The following is a 23996-nucleotide window of genomic DNA, read 5'->3' on the forward strand; positions in this document are numbered from 1 at the left end:
TGGTGCTAATTACGGTACTGCAATTTGCGGTACCGTAATTACCGCCTTCCCCATTCCCATTATGCCCTATGGGGCAAAAATGGGAATGGGGAAGGGACATGGAGGAAGGGGGAATTACCGCCCCGCCAACCTTGTAATGGGGTGGTAATTCCCCCTTTCTCCATGGCGGAGTCGGTAAATTACCGGCATGGACCATGGTGCTATTAGCTATTAGCACCATGGTTTTCCGCCTGGGTCGTAATGAGGCCCACTGTGTCTGGCTGTATCAACCTAATGTGTCTGGCTGTGTCAGACTACTGTGTTTGGCTGTATCAACCTACTGTGTCTGTCTGTGTCAAACTACTGTGTCTGGCTGTATCAATCTACTGTGCCTGGCTGTGTCAAACTACTGTGTCTGACTGTATCAACCTACTGTGCCTGGCTGTATCATCCTACTGTGTCTGGCTGCATCAAACTACTGTGCCTGGCTGTATCAACCTACTGTGTCTGGCTGTATCAACCTAATGTGTCTGGCTGTGTCAAACTACTGTGTCTGACTGTATCAACATTATGTGCCTGGCTGTATCATCCTACTGTGTCTGGCTGCATCAAACGATTGTACATGGCTGTATCAACCTACTGTGTCTAGCTGTATCAATCTACTGTGTCTGGCTGTGACAAACTACTGTGTCTGACTGTATTAACCTACTGTGCCTGGCTGTATCATCCTACTGCGTCTGGCTGCATCAAACTACTGTGCCTGGCTGTATCAACCTACTGGGCATGGCTGTATCAACCTACGGTGTCAGGTTGTGTCAACCTACTGTGTCTGGCTGTATCAACCTACTGTGCCTGGCTGTGCCTGGCTGTATCAGCCTACTGTGTCTGGCTGTATCAATCTTTGCATTCACTTTGTTTTGCTTCTCATTCTCTGCTTATCAATCTTTGCCTTATTTGAGCACCCTTCTGTTTTTCGTTCCTTCCATCTAAACTATGGAACTCTCTTCCTCTGGACATTCCTCTCTCTCCTATATTTGTTCATTGTTAAGAAATGGTTAAAACAACACTTATTGTCAATTGTTTTTCATCATAATTACCTGAATTGTTTGCGTTTATTCATGGCTTGTTTGCATTAGCAACCTATTTTTTTGCTGTAGTTATCTCTTTGTAAAGCGCACTGGGTAAACACGTGAAATAAAAACCAAAAAAAACCCAAAAAACATGAAAGTACAATCTCTGCCTTTAATCCAAAACTATTGCACTGGAGTACAGCTAAGGGGCACACAGCATGTGGGTTTCTTTAGTTATTTACTCACCTATTGGCTGCCCACAGCCATGCTAATTCCCCGTGGCATTCCCACCCGCTACCTGCCCTTTCTGGGACCCCTTTAACACAATCTTCAAACGTTGGCCAGACATTTCTACGCAGGTTGCTGAGAGTTAACGGCTTGATAACAGCAGTAAATGCACCACTGATGTAATAAAATGCCTTAACCAAGTATGCCTTCAATCACTTGATGTGTATCTGCTGTGTACTCAAGTCCTGGTACAAACAGGCATTGGCAACGCTGACAAATTGGCTTGAGTAGAAATATTAGCTAGGCTTTTGGCAGGCTCTGCCATTATATGCCCATGTAACCCAACCATGTTCCTCCTCTTGCCATTTTATGACTGTGCAATACTATTATGGCAGTGGATGGCAAATGCTATGCCATGCCGAGGCAAAATGCCAAAACTGTCTGCTTTGCCAATGCTTGCTCATGGTGGGTATGAATATGGGCCTGTTTGCTTTTATGAAATACAGCCACGTCCGCTTTTAAGTATGAATACAAATCATCTTGCACTTTGCAATGCAGATTGTGAGAAATAGGCATAATTCAGTGTAGAGAACGTGTGTTGAGCAAGGAGGGCCGTATTGAGGAGAATTACTTTGATCTGTGATCTGGCTCTTTTGTAATTGGTCTAATCTTTTAGATTAGGGTTCAGATTGTTCCAGAGGAAGGCTACTAAGGTGTCGCCCCTATGTTTGTTTTAATTTAAATTGCATTAATTTACAGAACTGTACAGGACTCCAAACAGATGTACAAGCAATCTTATTATAAAACTTTCAAAGTTATCAAATCTAAATGGTCGGTTTTCCATCCACAACAATTAGTTCAAACATTGGAACTGTAGAATTTGCGTACTGCTATGACTATTCCATAAAGACATACCGGGTACCGGATACCGGTTCCAGGTTCCAGGAATGAGGAATTACCGGGCCATTCCGACCTTGAAGGGCCCGGTAATTCCCTTTCCTGGGACCTGGACACGTTACATCCCCATTCCCATTAGAGCCCCCATAGGGCTCAATGGGAATGGGGAGGATGCTAACAACGGGCCCTTTAATAATGGGCCTGCTGTTAGCATCCTGATCTGCTAGCGGGTCCCGCTAAGAGCGCCTGGTTTTACCATACATCCTTAGCGGGACCCGCGAGCAGACCTCGTAATGAGGCGGTAGAAGGTTAACGGCGTCGGCAGCTCTACCAGCGCCGTTAACCCTCTACTGCCTTCCTCATAATGAGGCCCAGAGTCAAGATAGGACACAGGAAGTTGGAAAGAGGAATACATATAAGCGCTAGTGTCATACAGGAACCTGAGGGTATATCATTATCATCATCACAGGACCATCTTGTGATTCCCCCATAGATCAGATACACTCATAATCATCTTTTATTTTCCATCCACTGCACAAAGTCTCTACAGATATTATCAAACTTCCAGGTTGCTTTTTTCCTACCAACATCACTTTGTCATGGCAGCACAGTCTGGTCATCTCTGCATGCCAATCACATCATTTTGACCCTTTGTTTGATCCACTTAAATCCAGAGTGAAAACTCTCCTTGAGACACCGCTCTGAGTGATCTTGAAGGAGTGTACTTGTGGAAGTGCTGGGAGAGATTGCTTGCCCAACGGCCAATTTAGAGAATCAGAGGATTGTGATGGGCACTTGTGCTGTCAGGTGAAGGCGAGTTCTTTTTCATTGTTGGTGGTAAGGGTCATCAGTGGATATCAGGACATTCTTTGGGTGTATTCTTGCTGGTCAAGTGGCACAGTGAGTAGAGCGCTCGCTTTGACATCTGTGCAGAGCCTGCTAACGTAGGTTCGAATCCCAGCAGGGCCAAACTCAGCCTTTCATCCTTCCGAGCTCGATAAATGAGCACCACACACCGTGGGTAATAATAAGCAGCGCTCAGATACCTGAGGGTTCGTAGCACTATATAAAGGCCAAATTATTGTTATTATTATTACTCACTTCATGACTGTAACAATCTATGAGTGTATTCCCGATTCAGGCTTGCTACTTGTCTAGGCAAAGGGTGCCTGTCCCTGAGGCATAGGTTGTTCTCTAATGCTTGATGTTACTGTTCAAAGCCCTGTGTGAATAGTGCTGTCTTTTGCTTATTTTGTAGAGTTCTCAGAAACTAATTTAGTGTGTTCCAAAGCGCAGGGTTTTGTGACTGTGACAAATAACTACTTCTTGGCAGAAGTAGAGACATAAATAGTGATTTCTAAACTCATATTAAGCCCCTGACAACTACTAACCAGCAGTGATGTCGCTCAAATAGGTGAACCCGGGCACAACAGGAATGGTACACCCCTTTACCTCTTTAGGGTATCATGGCTATGCTCTTCAAGAGGAGTTTGAGTCAGCACGGAAGCATTCAAAATAACACTAGTACTGCGGTACCAAACAGAAATGTCAATTCAAGGTTCTATAAAAATATTCAGACTTTGAACTGAATGGGGCACTCTGTGTATGAAGGCAGGTGTATGCAGGCAATGGTCATTGTAGACATGTTCTAGTTTAAGTGTATGTCTTTTGAAAAAGGTACAGAGTGAGGTCTTGATTGTCACCAGGGTCTATAGAGCAAGGCCAAGGAGACAGAACCACGGAATACCACAGTGGATACCTCAACACCTTCTTCCAGGGGCTCAACAGCATCAAGGCAGGCCTCTATGTGCTTTCCAGAGTGTTGAATCATGTTCGACGTCGTAGGTCTGATGCAGCGGGATTCAGGAAAGTGGTGCAAGTCAACAAGCAGCAACAGAACTTGGCTAGAAGATGCTTGGGGCAGCCTGGTGAACTTCAGATCGGCATAGCTCGCAAACCTTGGAGTGGTTTGAAATTGCAGAGAGGCACAGGCACCTTCCTTTGTTACAATGGTACTTTGAGCCCCTCCCTAGGGTCTCTGGGGAAATGTGAGTCCTTCTTCCGCCCTTCCCAAACAGGAAGGTTGCCTGGGACATTTGCAGAATGTGCCTCTTCAGCAGACAGAGTCCTGGGTACATTAGACACAGCTTCTTTTGAAAGAATTGAGCAGGGAATAGCAGAGTAATCACGTCTCAACATTAGTAAAGATCTGGTGACACACTAGCACATCATACTTTGCTCTTCTGGGACACACCAGGACTGTAGCTGTAAATAATAGGATGCGCCTAACTCACAATGGGAATACTCAGTTATATGGAATTACAACTGGCAGTACTAGGCATGTGACACTTTGTCTAGTCATTTGGGTACATACCCAGCAGTATAACATCTGTAGATGCATTGAGTGCGCAATGCCAGTGTCTGAGAATGTAAGTCTTTATCTAAGCACAAGCAGATACACCTTTTTTAATGATGACAGTAGCAGGCATTATTAGATTGAATTCACATGTGGATGAAGGCAAAACTGATGTATGTTATTTTTTTTTTTTAAACATATTTTTATTAACTTTTGTTGCATTACATACAAATGGTGACGAGGCATAAGAAAAACAAAACCATGAGAACAATTAAACTAACAACCTAAACAGTCTTCGATTTTTGTTATATGGTTTTCAAGTTCAGTTTGGGCCGGTGGTCTAGAGGGCTGGAGTTCCGGGGCGCCAGGGGTGACCCATCCAAGGAACCCAGGACGTTGGGATGGTGTTTTGCTCTTTCTCGCTGGTGTAGACAGTCTGCCTAGGGGGACTTGTGGTCGGCGGCAAAGTTTATGTCTCGGAGGAGCGCTTTCCATGATTCAAGAGTGTCGTTCCCGCCATCATCTTCTGCATTGGTTCCTTCCTGCCATGCTCTGGTTTCAGCTTCTGTCCATCTCTCCAACTCTTTAATCCATCGCTCTTGCCTGGGCCCTCCTGGCGCCTTCCATGCCATTGCTATTGTTCTTTTGGCAAGAATACATGCAATGTCCATCAGTTTGGTTATGTGCTTGTGTTTGCTTATCCTGGGATATGTACCTAATAAGCATTCTTTCGGGCTCCATTCATATCTGGACATCCCAGCATCTGTGCAGGTCTGTTGTGCTTTGGACCAGAGTTTTCTCGTTCTGGCGCAAGTCCAGAACATGTGCATTAAGTCCGCATCGTCCGTACTGCACCAGGGGCACTTTGAAGATGTGTTATTGCTGAAACCAGCCACTCTTTGTGGAGTCATGTACGTACGATACAATACATATAGCTGAATTTGTCTAAATCTGGCGTTTCTTGACACCTCTTTGGGATAGGTTAACGCTCTTTCCCATTCGTTGTCTGTTAGTGTGATCCTTAGATCCGCCTCCCACTTTTCTTTCAATGATGCACTCTTCGGGTTGGGCTTGTCCATTAATCGACTGTAAATTCTAGTTATTGGTTTCCAGCCATCTGTAAGGTCATACATCTCCTGCAGGAGGGGGTCTGGGGTGGGTTCTCCCGGCCAGCTGTCCCATTTCTTCTTGGCTATTTGTCTGAGTCGGTGATACCACAGGAACTGTCCACTGTTGAGTCCTTCCCTTGCTTGAAGCATTTCGAACTCCCTGAATTCGTCTTCGTCAAACATATCTCCCCAGGCATAGAGTCCGGCTCTTTCCCAGCTTCTTGCTACCATGAGGTCTGTTTGGGTTCTGCATGCGTCCACCAGGATGGGGATGTTGGGGGAGTAGGGATGTTTCATTTGTCGGATCAGGCAAGTTCTAGACCATATCTGCCTACCCAGTTTTGCAATCATTGGATCATTCTGTGTCTGCTTCAGTGGGTTCCAGAGTGTCTCTCTGGGGAACAGCTTGGAGGGCGTTTGTTCCAGCATCTCTGATTCGGGGGTTGGGTCATCCGAAAGCCATTTCGTGACATGGGTGAGCTGTGCGGATAGGTAGTATGCTTGTAGATCAGGTAGTTGTATTCCTCCCTCTTTGTACGGTAATGTGAGAGTAGATAATGACAGTTTATGTCTGGCTGGTCCCCATAGAAAGTCCCTGATTATTGCTTCAAGTTTTTTGAAAAATGGAGGTCTGATGTAGTGACTGATGTTAATAAAGTAATACAAGAAGCGGGGCAGGATTATCATTTTGACAATTGCTGCCCTGCCCATCATTGCTAGTGGCAATTTAGACCAAAATTTCATAGAGTTTCGGAGGCCCTTTATTACTGCTTCGGTGTTGTTTTCATGTGTTAGTTCCGGGGTGTGTCTCACATTGACACCTAGGTATCTAAATGTTTCCAGCTGCCATTTCATCCCCACATTTGGCAGGTCCGTTTCATTCCGTCCCCTGAGCCTAGCCAGGGGAAATGCACAAGATTTCTGCCTGCTGAATTTGATTCCGGAGTAGCGTGCGTAGTTGTCCAGTACATCCAGTGCCACTTGTGCATTATGTTGGGGGTCTTTTATGTACAGGAGCACGTCGTCTGCATATAGGGATATTATGGTGTACTTATTTCCCATTCTTATGCCCGCATCAAAAAGCTGTCTCCGGAAATATATGGCTATCGGCTCCAGTCCCAAGATGTACAACATTGGTGACAGTGGGCAGCCCTGTCTGGTACCCCTTTGTATGTCCCAGGATTCAGATATCGTGCCTCCGGTCCGGACTCTAGCCACTGGTGAATTATAAAGTACCTTGATCCATTTCACAAAGCCCTCTCCGAAGCCAAATTCTCTCAGCACTTCAATCAGCCACTCCCAGAATATGGAGTCGAAGGCCTTGACAGCGTCAAGCGACAACACTGCCAGGTCCTCATCTCTCGAGTATGTCTCAGCCATGGTGTGTTGTAGCCTTCTGAGGTTGGCTGTTGTGTTGCGTCCTGGGACGAAGCCGTTTTGGTCGTTATGGACTATAGCACCCACCACTCTTGCTAGTCTCTTGGCCAGGATGGTGGTGAGGATCTTACTGTCATAATTTAACATCGCTATCGGGCGATAGGAGTCGCATTCAGAGTGGGGTTTGTTTGGTTTGAGGATTGGGGTTATTATCGTTTCCTTCATTGAGTTGGGTAGGATCCCGTTCTCGTATGATTCTCGGTAGACCTCGTAGAGTATAGGGGTGAGTGTTGCCTCATATGTTTTGTAAAATTCGGGTGGGAGGCCGTCACTTCCGGGGGTCTTGCATGTCGCTAGGGATCTGATCGCTTCAGCCACATCTTCCGGAGTGATCTCCATTTCTAGGGATTCCCTTTGTTCGTCGGAAAGTTTTGGGAGTCCTATTTCTTCTAGGGTGTCTCTGATTTCGTCTCTGGGCACCTGTTCGTCGTGGGCGTACAGTTTGGCGTAGAATACCGCAAACGCCTCGTTAATGCCTTGTTGTGTTCTATGTGTTGTCCCATTGTCGTCTGTGATTTCGGTTGGGAGGTGTCTTGTGTGCTCTCGTTTGCAGAGCCAGGCCAGCAGTCTTCCAGGTTTGTCGGTTTCTTTGTGCGTTCTGGCGGTGTGGGTTGCAAAATCAAACTTAGCGAGCCTGTCCCAGGCTGAGGCACATTCTTCTCGGACTTCTCTCAGTTTAACTTCCCCCTCTGGGCCAGCTTTGGGGTTCGTTTCCAGTTTCGTTATTTCCTCTTCTAGTCGTTCTAGTTCAGCCTTCAGTCTTTTGCGGATACCTCCCGCTTTTGCTATGGCTTCCCCGTGCGTCACTACCTTCATGGCTTCCCATAGCGTGCCCCAACTTGCCACTGAGCCTTTGTTGTTGTTAATGTATTCCTCCAGCGCTGTGTTCAAGTTTTCTCTGAATTCTTGGTCAGTAAGTGCTGCGGTGGGCATTCTCCACGTTGGGATCAGTGGTCTAGGTCCCCTAACCTTCCACTGCATGAGTAGGGGGGAGTGGTCCGAAATTGTTCTTCCAAGATATGTTGTTGAGTCTGCCATCAAAACTTGCTCCCGGTCTATAAACAAATGGTCGATCCTAGTGTGGATCTTGTGCGGGGCCGAATAATAGGAGTAGGTCCGATCCGTGGGGTGTTCTTCTCTCCAAACATCCACCAGATTTAGATGTTCGAGCGCACTGTTCAGTGACTGGGTTGCGGCGTTTCGCAGTTGGTGCGGAGGTTCGGACCTATCTATGGTTTCGTCCCTGACGCAGTTGAAGTCTCCTCCCCATATAAAAGTTCTATCCCTGTGGTGTATCATTTTTTTGCACAGGGTCTTGAGATGTGCCGGTATGCCGTGTTGTGGGAAGTAAGAGTTTACCAGGCAAATGGGCGTGTGTTCTATGGTTCCCCACATAATTAGGTACCTGCCTTCTTTGTCCGCTTCAAAGCCCTGTAGTTGAAATGGCACAATCGGGCTCACCCAGGTGAATACCCCTCTAGCGTATTTGGAATAGTGCGCCCCCTTTCCAGTGCCACCCCAGCGGTCTGATATTTTGGACGTGGAATCTTCCGTGAGGTGGGTCTCTTGTAGCATTGCTATTGAGATCCTTTTTCTGCGAAGGTAGGATAGGATCCGGTTTCTCCTTAAGTAAGAGCCCATTCCCCTCACATTCCATGTCATGATTTTAAGTTGGGATGTCATTTGGTTGGTATCTGGGTTCCGTCCCCTCAGGGGCCCCCCTGTTTTCTCGGGGTGGTTCTCCTTCCCGCTGCAGGTTTTCGGGTGTTGGATCAAGAATCTCTTTAACCCCGGGTCTTGAGTTCATCCCTTCCTGTGCCTCTTTGGTTTTTAGTGGTTCGAAGACTGTGTAACTAACATAACAATTAACAAAACTGGAACTGGTGCGCCCAGCGGCTGCATTCATCTTGCGACGCTCGGGCGCTCTCGTATCCTCCAGACCCATCCGGGTATCAGGCACGAGTGGGGTCGAACTGTCTGTGGGGGTAGCGTCCTGTGCCTGGTGGGAGGCCGAGCGAGGGCCGCTTCTGTTTAGCCAACTGTTGTATGGATTACCTGCTTATTTTCTGGTCGCCTTGTCTTTTGCTTCGGTTGTGTTAGTGCTTGGGTAGCTGTGAACTTCCCCTGCCCGGGCTGGGTGTGTCTCTGGGATATGTTATGTTATATTATGTTATGTTATTTTATTGAGATTTATAGCATGCACCGCTGACATTTCCATAGTCTCCAAGCACTCTGGTGGTCAGAAAAGGACAGAGCGTTAGGGGGGATTAGTTAGTGGTATTGTAAGAGGATTCAATTCAACACTACAGCTAAGTCAATGCCTAGTCTGGGATACTGAATGGAAACCCTTATTGAAATATCTTTATGTCCAGTTCATGCGTTCTGGATGACTACCCCTATATAACACCCCTCTCTTTGAATCCCCCTGACCCCACTGAGCCAAGAAGTAGTTCTGTTTTGCAAGTTAAAAGGTTTATTTGAGAATTTAAACAATATATATATATATATCACACTTTACAATAAATTAATAATTGAATATGACACTCAATCTGAGCAGTAATCAATAATGGATAGTCTGGCACTGGCACACTTGTGAATAGGAACAGAAGAATAAGGTGGTAGAGAATGCTTTATATAAGTTCAGATGGATGTAATGTTGAATGAAAATGCAATACAGAAAATACTCAATATGATTTCAACAAAACAATGTAATCCCTTTTCTCTGGCAATCTCCTCCCCCCTTTATGCAATGTAAGGAAATGGAAGGAAAGTTCTCAGAAATGCAATCAAATGTAATTCAGTTCCCCCCAGCAAGCTTACACTACAGAAGTTGGAAACACAGGCCCAAAATGCTTTTATATGTGCTGGCAATGCAGTGAGGAATATGCTGAAAATGGTTTTAATTCCCTTTAGGAGGTTCAGGGTGAGTGGTATCAAGTTAATATTAGTCCAGGCTCACTTTAGCAAGGATCTAGGAGTAACTAGCAGGTTAAACAAATTTTTGGCAACTGAAAGCAAGAAAACTGCTGTTTTCACACGTTGAGAAATTTGCAAATCGCGGTAAATTCGCGAGTGCGTTTTTCGCGATTGCGGCAAACGTATCGGGGGTAGGAATGCGGTTCTAGGTTCGTAGAAAAGCCACGATTCTAAGCTTTCAGAGGAAAGTTACTGCAAGTCTCTAGGACAAACGGTCACGGAGATATGAGCGATTAAATAAAGGTAGTTTTTCAGATTTGGAATGTTAAAATTCAAAGTGACAAATGACAGCTAGCAACTAGAAATGACAGGTGACAGCTTTGCAAATGACAGGTGACAGTTAGGAGGCAGTTCTACTTAGATTAAAATAGCTCGGATTAGATTATTTTAACTAAGAGATTGGTTCTGCACAGTTCTGCTAGGTACTCACACTATATTCTTGAATTAAATGGGCCTCGCCACGGATCTGGTCAGGTTTTAGACTGGACTCTGGTCTGGTCTCTGCACTTCACAGTGATCTGGGTCAGCTCTGCTCTCTCTCTAGCCTCTCTGGATTCTGGAGATTGATGGATTTGAAGTCTGGATCTTTCTGCACAGCTTTCTCTAGAGATTGATGGAGGTAAAGTATGGATTTTCCCGGCAGAGCGTCCCGCAGCAAATGGATTTGAAGGTCCCTATCTGTCCTGTCTGTCTGCTTTTATGTGTTTTGAAAGTGGGTGTGTGTGCAGCATCACTAAGCTCTACCCCTCTCCACTTATCATTGGCCACTTCATCCGCTTCCCCTTGATTGGGGGAATGAAATGAAGTGTCATCATGATGAGGTCTGCTTATGGTACAGAGAACCCACCCCTGTCAAATTACACACAATCTATATTTTGACCCAAAAGACATATTTGCAAAGGTACACATTTGTTTAAAATTACATGCACCCATCACATATCACAGGAGGTATACCCTAACCAAATCTGCTGTTCCTGGGAGCTTGCATTCAGAAATGGCGACATTTGCACTTTTTAACTGATTTCGTAATATCGGACATTACCCCAAATTTACACACATGTGCGCAAGGAGTATGGACATTATTTGATGAAGTGTCAGATTTTTAACATGCATACATTTTAAGTAATACCCTCTTAACTGCTAGCTTGCCCCCAGATCATGCCACCGGTTCTAAAAACCTCTTAAAATGTGGGCAGAAAAATCACAATAATTATGGTATCATTTAAATAATTTTCACAAGTCTGCTCTATGAGTTATTCATCTTTTTCTAAAACCATATTCTGGCTACAGGGGTGTGGTTTCCCCCCAGCACAAGGTTGAATTTCTGGTTTTTCCAGTTCTGCCAAGCCAGCTTGCTCTCACAGGCAGTGCTCCTCCCCTTTACTTCCAGGAGGAAGCCACTTTTTACGGCCCCCATAATAAAACATTTGCCTGAGTCAGGACAGGGCTTTGTTCAATTTCCTGCAGAGCCCAGGTAATTCAATCAGGGAAGTGTCATATCCCTTTTGGTGGGAGCAGCAAAAGGCAGATAGGCCTGGTAACACAGCTGTTGTGCAAGTCTCAACTCCTGTCGGGGGTAGCTGGTGGGCAGAATTCAGTTCCTTAAGCCAGGCCCCAGCTAATGTCACTTTTGTTCCCCAGTTTAAGTGAAGACAATTTTTTACATATGCAGCTAGGATGCTGATTCTAAGTTTAAAACTATGACATTTAAACAATTGCAACCTATGTGACACTCAAAAGTAGGTCACTCATTTCTTTTAAACATTTAGGTTTTTAGTGTCTTTCAGTCCAAATTTACTTAAACTGCTGAAATCCACAGCTCAGCCAGTCTTGTTATAAACCTTCAAGTCACTTCAGAATTTAACTTTAGATTGTATCCACCTCTCAGTAAGTCTTTCTTTGGCCTGCCTTCATTTATTTCATTCATTTATTCAGTTTTACACATATAAAAAAAATCTGGTGCTGTTTTAAAACGCCGGCTTTCTGATAGTGGTGAGTACTGGTACTGCACCCATTTTTGGGATTTAAGAATTCCCCACAATTCTAGGTTGCTTTTGGCAATCAGCATTGCCATTCCCAATGGTTTCAGACTACTGTGTGGGTAGTCCAATGGTGGTTTTAGGCAGTGCCCTTCTGTGCCCATAACATCGGCAAAAATGAGTGGCAGCCTATTCTTCATGCATTTCCCTGTGCATTTTCTGGGAAGCTCTGGCCACCATGATGTTTTCCATGTCAGTACTGCACAGTTTTGAGGTAGGGCTTGGATGCCTGGGTAAAAACATCCCAGAAGCCCCCCTCTTGCGATGGCCATTCTGTTTCACTGATGGGGCTCGCAAGACCTGGGATGTTTCCTCATCTTCTTCCAATAGATGGCACAGTTCAGCATCTTTTCCTCCTTCCGGTCAGATCGATCGGTTCTCCTCGCCGGTCCTGATGGGAAGATTGGGCGGTCCCCGGGCCCCTTGCGTCTCTGCTCCCGGTCTCTGGATCATCCTCCTTGGCCCGTCTCCAGGTTTTCTTTCTCCTAGGACGACAAAGGAAGAGCGGCAATACCTATTCATGGACATTTCTCCCCCACCATTGATATAGTGGGGTGGCATATAAATTTATAGTCAAAACATATGAACATGCACATTTCTTTTTGCATTCAAAAATGAAAACACCCACATTGAGAAACTCAGAATTTGATAGGCGATATGTAGGATATTTTAAGTTAGAACTGAATTAATCTGAGACAGTACCCTCTAGGATTCCAGAGGATTCCTCCAGTTGTTGCAGAGTGTGCCTGGGATGGCAACACTTCAACTGGTTTATGTGTACCCACTTGTCTTCCCCCTCTGCCAAACCGCCTTTGGGGATGCGGATCTTGTAGGCCACAGGGGAGATTTTGTCTATAATCTCAAAGGGTCCCTTCCATGTAGGCAAACATTTTCGCTGTTTGGCCTGGTTCCTTTGGAAATTGTATAGATAGACCCGGTCCCCCACCTGATATTCCTTCCTGGAAGTTTTCAGGTCATAGTGGGTCTTCATGCTATCAGCTGATCTTTCTAGATTCCGCTGAGCATAAGCAAAAGCATGTTGAAGGTGTTTCCTTAAATTCTCCACATACTCATGAGTTGTGGAGGCATTTATCAGTGTCTGCTCTTGGGTCCTGTAGAGCAAATGCTGAGGAAGCACCATCTTGCGCCCAGTCATCAACTCGAATGGTGACATTTTGGTTGCAGATGAAGGGGTAGATCTGATGGCCATTAGGACCAGAGGTAATCGGATATCCCAACTTGGCCCAGAATCTGCCACAAACTTCTTTAATATGCTCACAATGGTTCGGTTATATCTCTCTACTGCCCCAGAAGAAGCTGGCCGGTAAGCAATATGCAACTTCCTTTTGACCCCCAGTATCTCCCACATCTTTGTCATTACTTCACTGGTGAAGTGGCTACCCCTGTCTGACTCAATCCTTTGAGGTAGACCGAAACGGGAAAAGATGTGGTTAATCATCAGGGCAGCTGCAGTTTCTGCCTTGCAATTTGGGGCTGGGAGACATTCCACCCACTTGGTAAACAAGCATGTCACAGTCAACATGTACTTATTCCCCCTAGCAGAGCGAATCACGGGGCCTACAAAGTCGATTTGTAAATCTGACCATGGCAGTGTCATCCCCCTCTTTTGGAGAGGCGCACGGTGCGTGAGGGATGATGGCTGAAATTGTGCACACACAAGACACCCCTTCAAGTATTGGTCGAGTTCCTGCCCCATGTGTGGCCAGTATGCAACCTCTCTTAAGATTTCCAGTGTTGTGTGAAACCCCCTATGACCGGCGGTGGCCGCATCATGGGCGTGACTTAACATCAGGCTTTGGAATGCGGTAGGAACCACCCACTGATCGTGGCCAGCTTTGGATTTCCTTACCAGCAAACCGTCTTGGATTCGGAACATTTTTGGACATTTCATCAACACTCTTAGGTCCTCTTTCCCAGTGTAATCGGTATCCGTCAGGGGAAAGTTCTCAGGGTCCTCAAGGTGCTGGTAAAATTTACCAATTATTGGATCCCCCTTCTGAGCGGTAATCAAATCAGCATCAGGGGTCTCCTTACTCCATTGTGCAATTGAAAGGTCGTTGTGAGCATTTTTCTGGGACCTAGTGATAGCAGTGACCTGGATTTCCTCCAACAGGGACTCAATCTCAATTAGATCCCCTTGGATGGCCCCGGTTTTGGCCAGCTGATCAGCTAAGTCATTTCCAGTTTTGTCTGGTCCCTCTACTTTGGAATGACCCTTGATCTTTTTCCAATAGATGGTCATCTCATTCGAGGTGACCAGATCATCAATGTTTTGGATCAACTTCCCATGTTTCAAGGGTTTGTTGTTAGCACATAACATGCCTCTGGGTTTCCAATTAACCAGGTGGGACCCCATTCCCACTTGACCCCCCCCTTCAGGAGATGAATCAGGGGTCTGGTGATCTCTGCGTAGCCCTCAATGAACTTTCTGCTGTAATTAGTCAGTCCAAGGAGGCTCCTTAGTTCCCGCAGAGTTGTGGGGTCTTTCAGTTTTTGGAGTGCTTCCACCTTCTTATTCTGGGGACAGAGACCCTGAGGAGTAATCTCATGCCCCAAGAAATTAACACGGGTTCTACACCACTGTGCTTTCTGAAAGGAAAGTTTTGCTCCGGCGGCCCTCAACTGGGTCAGAACATAACGGATCTCCGCTATGTGTTCCTCCACAGATGAACTTTTGATGAGGACATCATCTACATAAGCCAGGTTACCCCTCGCACCCAGGTCGGGCATGGCCTTATGTAGGAAAATATTGAACTCATTACCGGAGTTAAGGTATCCGAAGGGAGTCCGGGTCCATGTATACTGCTGGCCCCCAAAGGTAAAAGCCAGCTTGTATTGGTCCTCCCTGCTGACAGGTACGGTCCAGTATCCATTGGTCAGGTCTATTGCAGTGAATACCTGTGACCCCTGAATCTGGGCCAGCCCTTGGTCAATGTAGGGCAGAGGCCATCGGGAAGTATGGACCCGTTTGTTGAGCTCCCTGAGGTCGGCGCAGAGTCTCCACTGGCCGTTTGGCTTCAATATTCCCAGCACCGGATTATTGAAGGTGCTGTGGACTGGACGGATTATTCCCCGGGACTCAAGGTTCTTAATTATTTCAGTAAGGGACTCCATGGATGCGAGAGGCAAGCGATATTGCTTCACAAACACAGGAGTCATGCCAGGGTCCGTGGGGATTGTTGTTGTGTGGATGTCAGTGCAACCACAGTCATATGAGTCTACCGCAAAGAGATCTTGGAAATCCAAGAAAACTTGTTTCAACTTTTGCTTTTGTTCCAGAGTCACACAGGCATCAGCTAGGTTGACTCTCTCTTCCACCATCTGCCTGAAGCCTGGAAAGACTTCTGGTTTGGCTATTTCAGCGGCCTCCTCCAGCTGGGTGGAGAAGTCCCTGGTCAGAGTGCTGATTTGGACTGGAGGCTTCAGGTGGGAAAGGCAGCCCTCATGGACCTGGAAAATCACCTCATCCCCTCTGAAGTCACAAGTCACATCTTCCTTACCATAAGGGCAAGAAGTGTACACCAGGAAGTTCCCCCCTTGCCGGGTAAAAATCCTGTCTGGTGTTGTATTGTCATCACTGTCACTGTCAAAGCAGTCCTTGGGGATTGGCCCTAACAGTTCATTACCTAAGTCTATGGAAAAATGTCGGTCATCAACCGCCATTCCAATAATGGTGCCTGCGGCTAGAGTAATACTCTTTAAGTCGCTGTTATCCACCTCTATTAGAATGGTGTCATGTTCTATGTTGACCAATGGAGTTGGGTTTACCCCCAACCCTTGCTGTTGGAGAGAAGCGTTTAGATGTATGTAAGCATCAGGGTTTTTCAAATGTTGTCCTCTTTTAACTTTCACTTCCAGGGAGAATTGTCGGGTCCTTTCTGGGATGGTGACTTCCTCTTTAATCTGAATTTCAACTGCATAAGGTAGCAATTGAGCTGACCTAAATGCTCTTTCTGGATCATCAAAGCCCATGGGATTATCCGCTAATCGGGACCAAGCTTTGAAGTTTATTAGGTCCAAACTAATGGCAAAGCGATTGAGAATGTCACTGCCTAAGTAAAAGGCGGCAGGGACGTCTCGCACGACCCAACAATTGTGGACTATGCTCTTGTTGCCAATGGAGATTTTGAGCATAAACCTGCTTGGCAGGAGATGTTTGGAATTGGGTGCTTCCAGGTCCATTTCCCATTTGTCTATCAGTTTGAATGTGGGAATGGCTGGATCTTTTGGGAGTTGGCGAAACATGGCTTCGCTGATGAAGCTCTTACCATTGTTCACGCACACTCGAGTGAGAACAGAGTCCTTCCCCTCATTTAACTGAACAGGGATGAACAACTGCTCTCCAATTTGCTGAATATCAGCCAGGCTCTGAGCTGATTTCACATCTTTCTGGATTATAGGAGTGGGAGTTTCTGATTGTGGATTAGTATAGAATCTCAGGGTGTTTCCTTCCAGCGTGGAGTACCACTTTAGACTGGAAGGAAGATTGATTTTCAGAAATAGAGAGAACCCTCCATCACCAGTCTGTTGTCCTACTGCTATTACTGTCACGTCTGGAATTTGGCTATTCTGGAAGTGAAATTCTACTTGGTCAGGTTTTTGTTCAACCATGTGGCAGGTGCCGTTTAAACTAACATGGTTGACACTCTGTTTTAATTTTATTGGTCGGCTAGTCTGGGTCCAGAGGACCTTGTTTACACAATCTATTAGGGGTGACAACCTTCTCAGGAGGTCATTCCCTAGTAAACAAGGGGTGCCCTCTGGAGTCACAACTATGACCGGGTGTTTCAACTTGTGTCGCCCAATTTTAATGTCCAAGTCTGCAGTCCCCTCAACGGGAATTTCCTTTCCGTCAAAGTTCTGGAGTTGTCCAGGAAGAGAGGTGAGAGGAATTTGGTAATTCTCTCCCCTTCCTGCATTCAGTTCGTCAAAGGCCCTTCTGGACAGAAGGGTAGCTTGAGATCCAGTGTCCACCAGTGCCAAAATTGTACCCTGCCCCTGTACCTGTACCGGGGCATAGTATCTTCCCTCCTTCTCCTCAAGGGGGCACAGATAATGCACATTTTTGGACAACTGGTGGGCTAACTTTCTGGTTTTGGACATCGCTAGCGAAGAGATTTGGGCAGAATTCTGTGGAGAGCCTTGGGAATCTGAAAGAAAAAATTGGCAACTGGAGATCAGAGCCATTGTGGGTTCCCCTGGCTCCGGTTCCGGGCCGCCCCCCCTTTTTGGAGGCAGTCACCAGGATGGGTTTGAACCAGGGGATTTTCTTGCTGTTGGTTCTGGGATGAGATGGTGGGTGGCGGTAGCTCAGTCTCCACATCTCCCCAGTCTGGATTTGCATCCCTAGGGACCCATTTTTCTTTGGGAGGAGTTCCCCCATCTCTGAAGGAGAAAATCCTTTTTCCAGGATCCTCTGAGGATCCCTCTCCCTCAAATTGGAAGATCTGTACCTCCTCCTCAAACTGTGTCTGTTTGGGTCTTTTGTTTCTCCTACCCCCCCTCTGCTCCTTAGGAGGCAGACTTTCAGGGGCAAGAGATTTTGTTTCCGGTTCCTGGGTTTCCAGGGGCTGTTTACAAGTGAGGAAGGAAGCTTCCTCCAAGGCTTTACACCCCCCTTCCCCTTGTGCCTCCTCCCTGGGAACCGGTGAGTTATCGGGGTGCTGCCCCCGTCATTGTTCTGGAGCACCAGGTCCAGAGTTGGGTGCGTTCTGCGCCGGCATGCCGATCTGAGGGTTCTGCTGAGCCCTCAGTATGTGACCCAGATCCCGCGCCATGTTTTGAACCTGGCGCTCTAACTGGGAAACCCGCTCAGGCTGATACGGGGCCCTGTTTTCTCCCCTGGGCTGATCCCGGGAAGGGTAGCTATCCCTTCTTTGGTAGTACCCCTGGTTGGGAAGATTTGGATACCCCTCCGCCCTTGGCCTCCCCTCTCCCGGATTCGGTTGTCTGGGCTCAGGGAATTGGGGAAAGAAGGGTGGAGGATTTTGGGGCTGGAAATTGGGTGGATACCTGGGGAAAAAGTTCTGCCCAGGATTTGGAGAATTTCTGCCCTCCTGTGGGAAGTTGGGAGGGAAGTTCCCTGGGTTAGGTGCTTGGCTGGATCCCCCCCTTGGGCTGGAGGAGTCCACACATAACCCAGGATGGGTCGATTTCCCTTGTAACGGGGACTTACATAGTCAGGAGAGCAAGGGACCCCATTTGTGGGGCTGCCTCCCTGGCTCCCTGTCTGTGACTGGCCCGAGGACCTTCTGGGCCTAGCATTATTAGGTGCAGGTAGGTTTTTAGGCCCCCCTATCTCCAAATCCAAAACAGGGGTGACCTTTACCTCTGCCACCTTGGCAGCAGCAGGGGTGCTGTTGGTTTTGGGATTTTTCGTGGTATTCGCTTTTATTTTCTATCGGCTTCTGCACCTCATAGATCCGGGTTCCTGTTCAATGACCCAGTCTAAAGATCTTTTCTCATGAAAATCTCTCACGAGCTGGGTCATTATATATTTGGGCAAGGCATGGAAAAATGTATTGACGAATTCTCTGCTGTCTGTGCGTACCCTTCTGGTGGTCTGCGCAAAGGCACGTTTCAGTTCTTGCACAAACTCTTGTGGGGCCTGATCCTCCCCACACTGCAAGTTGTAGGCTGCCTTGCGAGCCTCTTGGGGATTTCTGTGAACAGAAAAATGTTTTAATATGGCCGCCCTATAGGTGGACCACCTGGAATGATTTTGGTCCTCCAGCCCTGCAAAGAAACTGGAGTACTCTGGGGAGAATGTCCACTTTACATATTGGATACAGCTTTGGCTGTCCTTCAAATGGAAAGTCTAAATCATTTGCTCAAACAACTCTAAGTGCTCCCAAACAGAATGCTTGGCATTCTTATGATACGGCGTGATGACGCTCCTGATTGCCTTAATCTGCTTTAAGGGGTCCTTAAGCAAGGCCCTTTTTGTCTTATTGGCCCTTTTGGTCCGGGTAACCCTGGTCCATTCATCTTCTGACTCAGAGGCACTGCTCCCAGAGGTTCCCGTCTGTTCTTCCAGGTTTTCCCGGATTCTGCGAGCCTGGGAATGGCTGGCAGAATGTGGGGACCTGGTCTCCTGTGTCCTGTACCGCTCAGAGGAGTCTTCAGATCCCTCCTTGCTGCCAGGATTTGATGGGTACCCCCCCCACTGACCTAACTGGGCAGAGGTTTTCAGGATGCCCTTAATGGGCCTACTCTCCTGGGGTTCCCCATTAAATTGCACTGTGCTTGGGTGCCCATACCCGGATGCCCGCCCCTCCATTCCTGGGTGGTACTGGCCTATGAGCCCCATGCTTCTGGCTGGATAGTAATCTGCCATCCCTGTGGCCCTGTGCTCATGTGCGCCAGGGGACATGGGGGTGGCAGAGTCCAGGGACTGAGAGAGATAAAGGCCTCTGGTACTAGGGCTCCTGAGGTTATGCTCAGGAGTTTCCCTTTCCCAGCAAACTTGGTCTCTATCCGCCCCTGGTCCCTGTTGCAATGCAAGAGCCTGCGCCTTCAGTTCCTCAGTTAAGGCCTTACTAGACTCTATCAGTCTCTCCTGCATCGCTACCTGTTGTTGGAGCCTATCATTGTGCTGGCAGAGAGCCTCGTTCTCTCTCTGTGTTTCCTGATTGGTCCTGGAGCACTGGACCAGTCTTTGCTGCAGGAGGGTTACCTCCTGAGCTGTGTCCCTATTGGCCTGCTCCTGTCTCGCCAGAGCCTCCTCCACCCTCCTGGTGTGCTCTAGCAAGTCCTGGTGTTCTTTTTGGAGGTCACCCAGTCCCTGGTGGGCCAGGTGATTTTCTTCTGTTTTTCTTTTTAAATGGCAGACTTCCTGGCCTAAGGCGTCTCTTTCCTGGCTAAGAGCCTGCATTTGTGCCGCCAGGTCGTCCCTCTGCCTTTGAAAGGCACCAGCTTTCTGGCGTTCTTCATCAAACTCTGCCTGGGTATCCAGGTCTTTCAAAATCAGCTTGTTGCTCTCTGCCTTCACTCTATCTAGATGACTTTGCAGGGTGGCTACCTGCTCCGTGCATGCCCTGTTAAAGTCTAATTGTTGCTCCAGCTTTTTCTGGCTCTGCAGTAGGGAGTCCAAACCTTCTTGGTACTCCTTCTGCAAGGCCAGAAATCTGGTATCCTGGTCAGCCTTTTCCTGTTGCAGGATGTCCATATCCCTCTTTATTTTAATGATGTGCTGTTTACTCTCATTTTCTGACTCCTGGCTCCCCTGCAGCCTCTGCTCAGAAGAGACCAGGTGAGATTGGACCTTCTCTAACGCCATCTGTCGCTTATTCGCCAGATCTTGGCTTTCAGTACATTTATCCTGCATGTCTCCCATATATAGGTACAGGTATGCGGCTATCCTAACCATCTTGTCTTGTTCATCCTTAGCTTTAGGAGCCATGTATAGTTCACTCAGGGCCACATGTAAGGGACCCTGATCTCTCCATATATCTGACCCTGTTTCCGTGACCTGTTGCGTGATGGCCTGCAACCATACCATGCGGTCCTGGTGAGTCCACTCACCTCTCAAAAATAACTTATGTAAGAAGTGCTCTCTGGCTATTTTCATGTCTACTAAGGTCGTCATTCTGGAATTTGAGTTCCTTCCTGACTTACAGAAGTTTATATTATATTTTTGCAAAACAGACCTTTTCCTTAGAGCGTTCCTTTGAGGAGTGCTTTACAGTGTAACACAGCGTGTGATCCGACCGGATATGTGTATCTGGTCAGCTGGCACGCTGTATTAATCTGCACAAGTGATAGATCTAATCCAAACGTCCGGCACGAGCCCCCAATTTGTAAGAGGATTCAATTCAACACAACAGCTAAGTCAATGCCTAGTCTGGGATACTGAATGGAAACCCTTATTGAAATATCTTTATGTCCAGTTCATGCGTTCTGGATGACTACCCCTATATAACACCCCTCTCTTTGAATCCCCCTGACCCCACTGAGCCAAGAAGTAGTTCTGTTTTGCAAGTGAAAATGTTTATTTGAGAATTTAAACAATATATATATATATCACACTTTATAATAAATTAATAATTGAATATGACACTCAATCTGAGCAGTAATCAATAATGGATAGTCTGGCACTGGCACACTTGTGAATAGGAACAGAAGAATAAGGTGGTAGAGAATGCTTTATATAAGTTCAGATGGATGTAATGTTGAATGAAAATGCAATACAGAAAATACTCAATATGATTTCAACAAAACAATGTAATCCCTTTTCTCTGGCAATCCCCTCCCCCCTTTATGCAATGCAAGGAAATGGAAGGAAAGCACACAGTTCTCAGAAATGCAATCAAATGTAATTCAGTTCCCCCCAGCAAGCTTACACTACAGAAGTTGGAAACACAGGCCCAAAATGCTTTTATATGTGCTGGCAATGCAGTGAGGAATATGCTGAAAATGGTTTTAATTCCCTTTAGGAGGTTCAGGGTGAGTGGTATCAAGTTAATATTAGTCCAGGCTCACTTTAACAAGGATCTAGGAGTAACTAGCAGGTTAAACGAATTTTTGGCAAGCAAGAAAACTGCTGTTTTCACACGTTGAGAAATTTGCAAATCGCGGTAAATTCGCGAGTGCGTTTTACGCGATTGCGGCAAAAGTATCGGGGGTAGGAATGCGGTTCTAGGTTCCTAGAAAAGCCACGATTCTAAGCTTTCAGAGGAAAGTTACTGCAAGTCTCTAGGACAAACGGTCACGGAGATATGAGCGATTAAATAAAGGTAGTTTTTCGGATTTGGAATGTTAAAATTCAAAGTGACAAATGACAGCTAGCAACTAGAAATGACAGGTGACAGCTTTGCAAATGACAGGTGACAGTTAGGAGGCAGTTCTTCTTAGATTAAAATAGCTTGGATTAGATTATTTTAACTAAGAGATTGGTTCTGCACAGTTCTGCTAGGTACTCACACTATATTCTTGAATTAAATGGGCCTCGCCACGGATCTGGTCAGGTTTTAGACTGGACTCTGGTCTGGTCTCTGCACTTCACAGTAATCTGGGTCAGCTCTGCTCTCTCTCTAGCCTCTCTGGATTCTGGAGATTGATGGATTTGAAGTCTGGATCTTTCTGCACAGCTTTCTCTAGAGATTGATGGAGGTAAAGTATGGATTTTCCCGGCAGAGCGTCCCGCAGCAAATGGATTTGAAGGTCCCTATCTGTCCTGTCTGTCTGCTTTTATGTGTTTTGAAAGTGGGTGTGTGTGCAGCATCACTAAGCTCTACCCCTCTCCACTTGTCATTGGCCACTTCATCCGCTTCCCCTTGATTGGGGGAATGAAATGAAGTGTCATCATGATGAGGTCTGTTTATGGTACAGAGAACCCACCCCTGTCAAATTACACACAATCTATATTTTGACCCAAAAGACATATTTGCAAAGGTACACATTTGTTTAAAATTACATGCACCCATCACATATCACAGGAGGTATACCCTGTCCAAATCTGCTCTTCCTGGGAGCTTGCATTCAGAAATGGCGACATTTGCACTTTTTAACTGATTTCGTAATATCGGACATTACCCCAAATTTACACACATGTGCGCAAGGAGTATGGACATTAATTGATGAAGTGTCAGATTTTTAACATGCATACATTTTAAGTAATACCCTCTTAACTGCTAGCTTGCCCCCAGATCATGCCACCGGTTCTAAAAACCTCTTAAAATGTGGGCAGAAAAATCACAAGAATTATGGTATCATTTAAATAATTTTCACAAGTCCGCTCTATGAGTTATTCATCTTTTTCTAAAACCATATTCTGGCTACAGGGGTGTGGTTTCCCCCCAGCACAAGGTTGAATTTCTGGTTTTTCCAGTTCTGCCAAGCCAGCTTGCTCTCACAGGCAGTGCTCCTCCCCTTTACTTCCAGGAGGAAGCCACTTTTTACGGCCCCCATAATAAAACATTTGCCTGAGTCAGGACAGGGCTTTGTTCAATTTCCTGCAGAGCCCAGGTAATTCAATCAGGGAAGTGTCATATCCCTTTTGGTGGGAGCAGCAAAAGGCAGATAGGCCTGGGAACACAGCTGTTGTGCAAGTCTCAACTCCTGTCGGGGGTAGCTGGTGGGCAGAATTCAGTTCCTTAAGCCAGGCCCCAGCTAATGTCACTTTTGTTCCCTAGTTTAAGTCAAGACAATTTTTTACATATGCAGCTAGGATGCTGATTCTAAGTTTAAAACTATGACATTTAAACAATTGCAACCTATGTGACACTCAAAAGTAGGTCACTCATTTCTTTTAAACATTTAGGTTTTTAGTGTCTTTCAGTCCAAATTTACTTAAACTGCTGAAATCCACAGCTCAGCCAGTCTTGTTATAAACCTTCAAGTCACTTCAGAATATAACTTTAGATTGTATCCACCTCTCAGTAAGCCTTTCTTTGGCCTGCCTTCATTTATTTCATTCATTTATTCAGTTTTACACATATAAAAAAAATCTGGTGCTGTTTTAAAACGCCGGCTTTCTGATAGTGGTGAGTACTGGTACTGCACCCATTTTTGGGATTTAAGAATTCCCCACAATTTTAGGTTGCTTTTGGCAATCAGCATTGCCATTCCCAATGGTTTCAGACTACTGTGTGGGTAGTCCAATGGTGGTTTTAGGCAGTGCCCTTCTGTGCCCATAACATCGGCAAAAATGAGTGGCAGCCTATTCTTCATGCATTTCCCTGTGCATTTTCTGGGAAGCTCTGGCCACCATGATGTTTTCCATGTCAGTACTGCACAGTTTTGAGGTAGGGCTTGGATGCCTGGGTAAAAACATCCCACAGTATGCAGAGAGAGTGTATGAGAGCTTTTGCTGTGCTATTGGTAGTTTCAGCTTGAATAAAACGATCGCTGTGTATTGGGTTTGTTTTTTAGTGGCATGGGTTTG

The sequence above is a fragment of the Ambystoma mexicanum genome, chromosome 7q (genome assembly GCF_040938575.1).
Source record: "Ambystoma mexicanum isolate Mex_15411 chromosome 7q, UKY_AmexF1_1, whole genome shotgun sequence".
NCBI classification, from domain to species: domain Eukaryota; kingdom Metazoa; phylum Chordata; class Amphibia; order Caudata; family Ambystomatidae; genus Ambystoma; species Ambystoma mexicanum.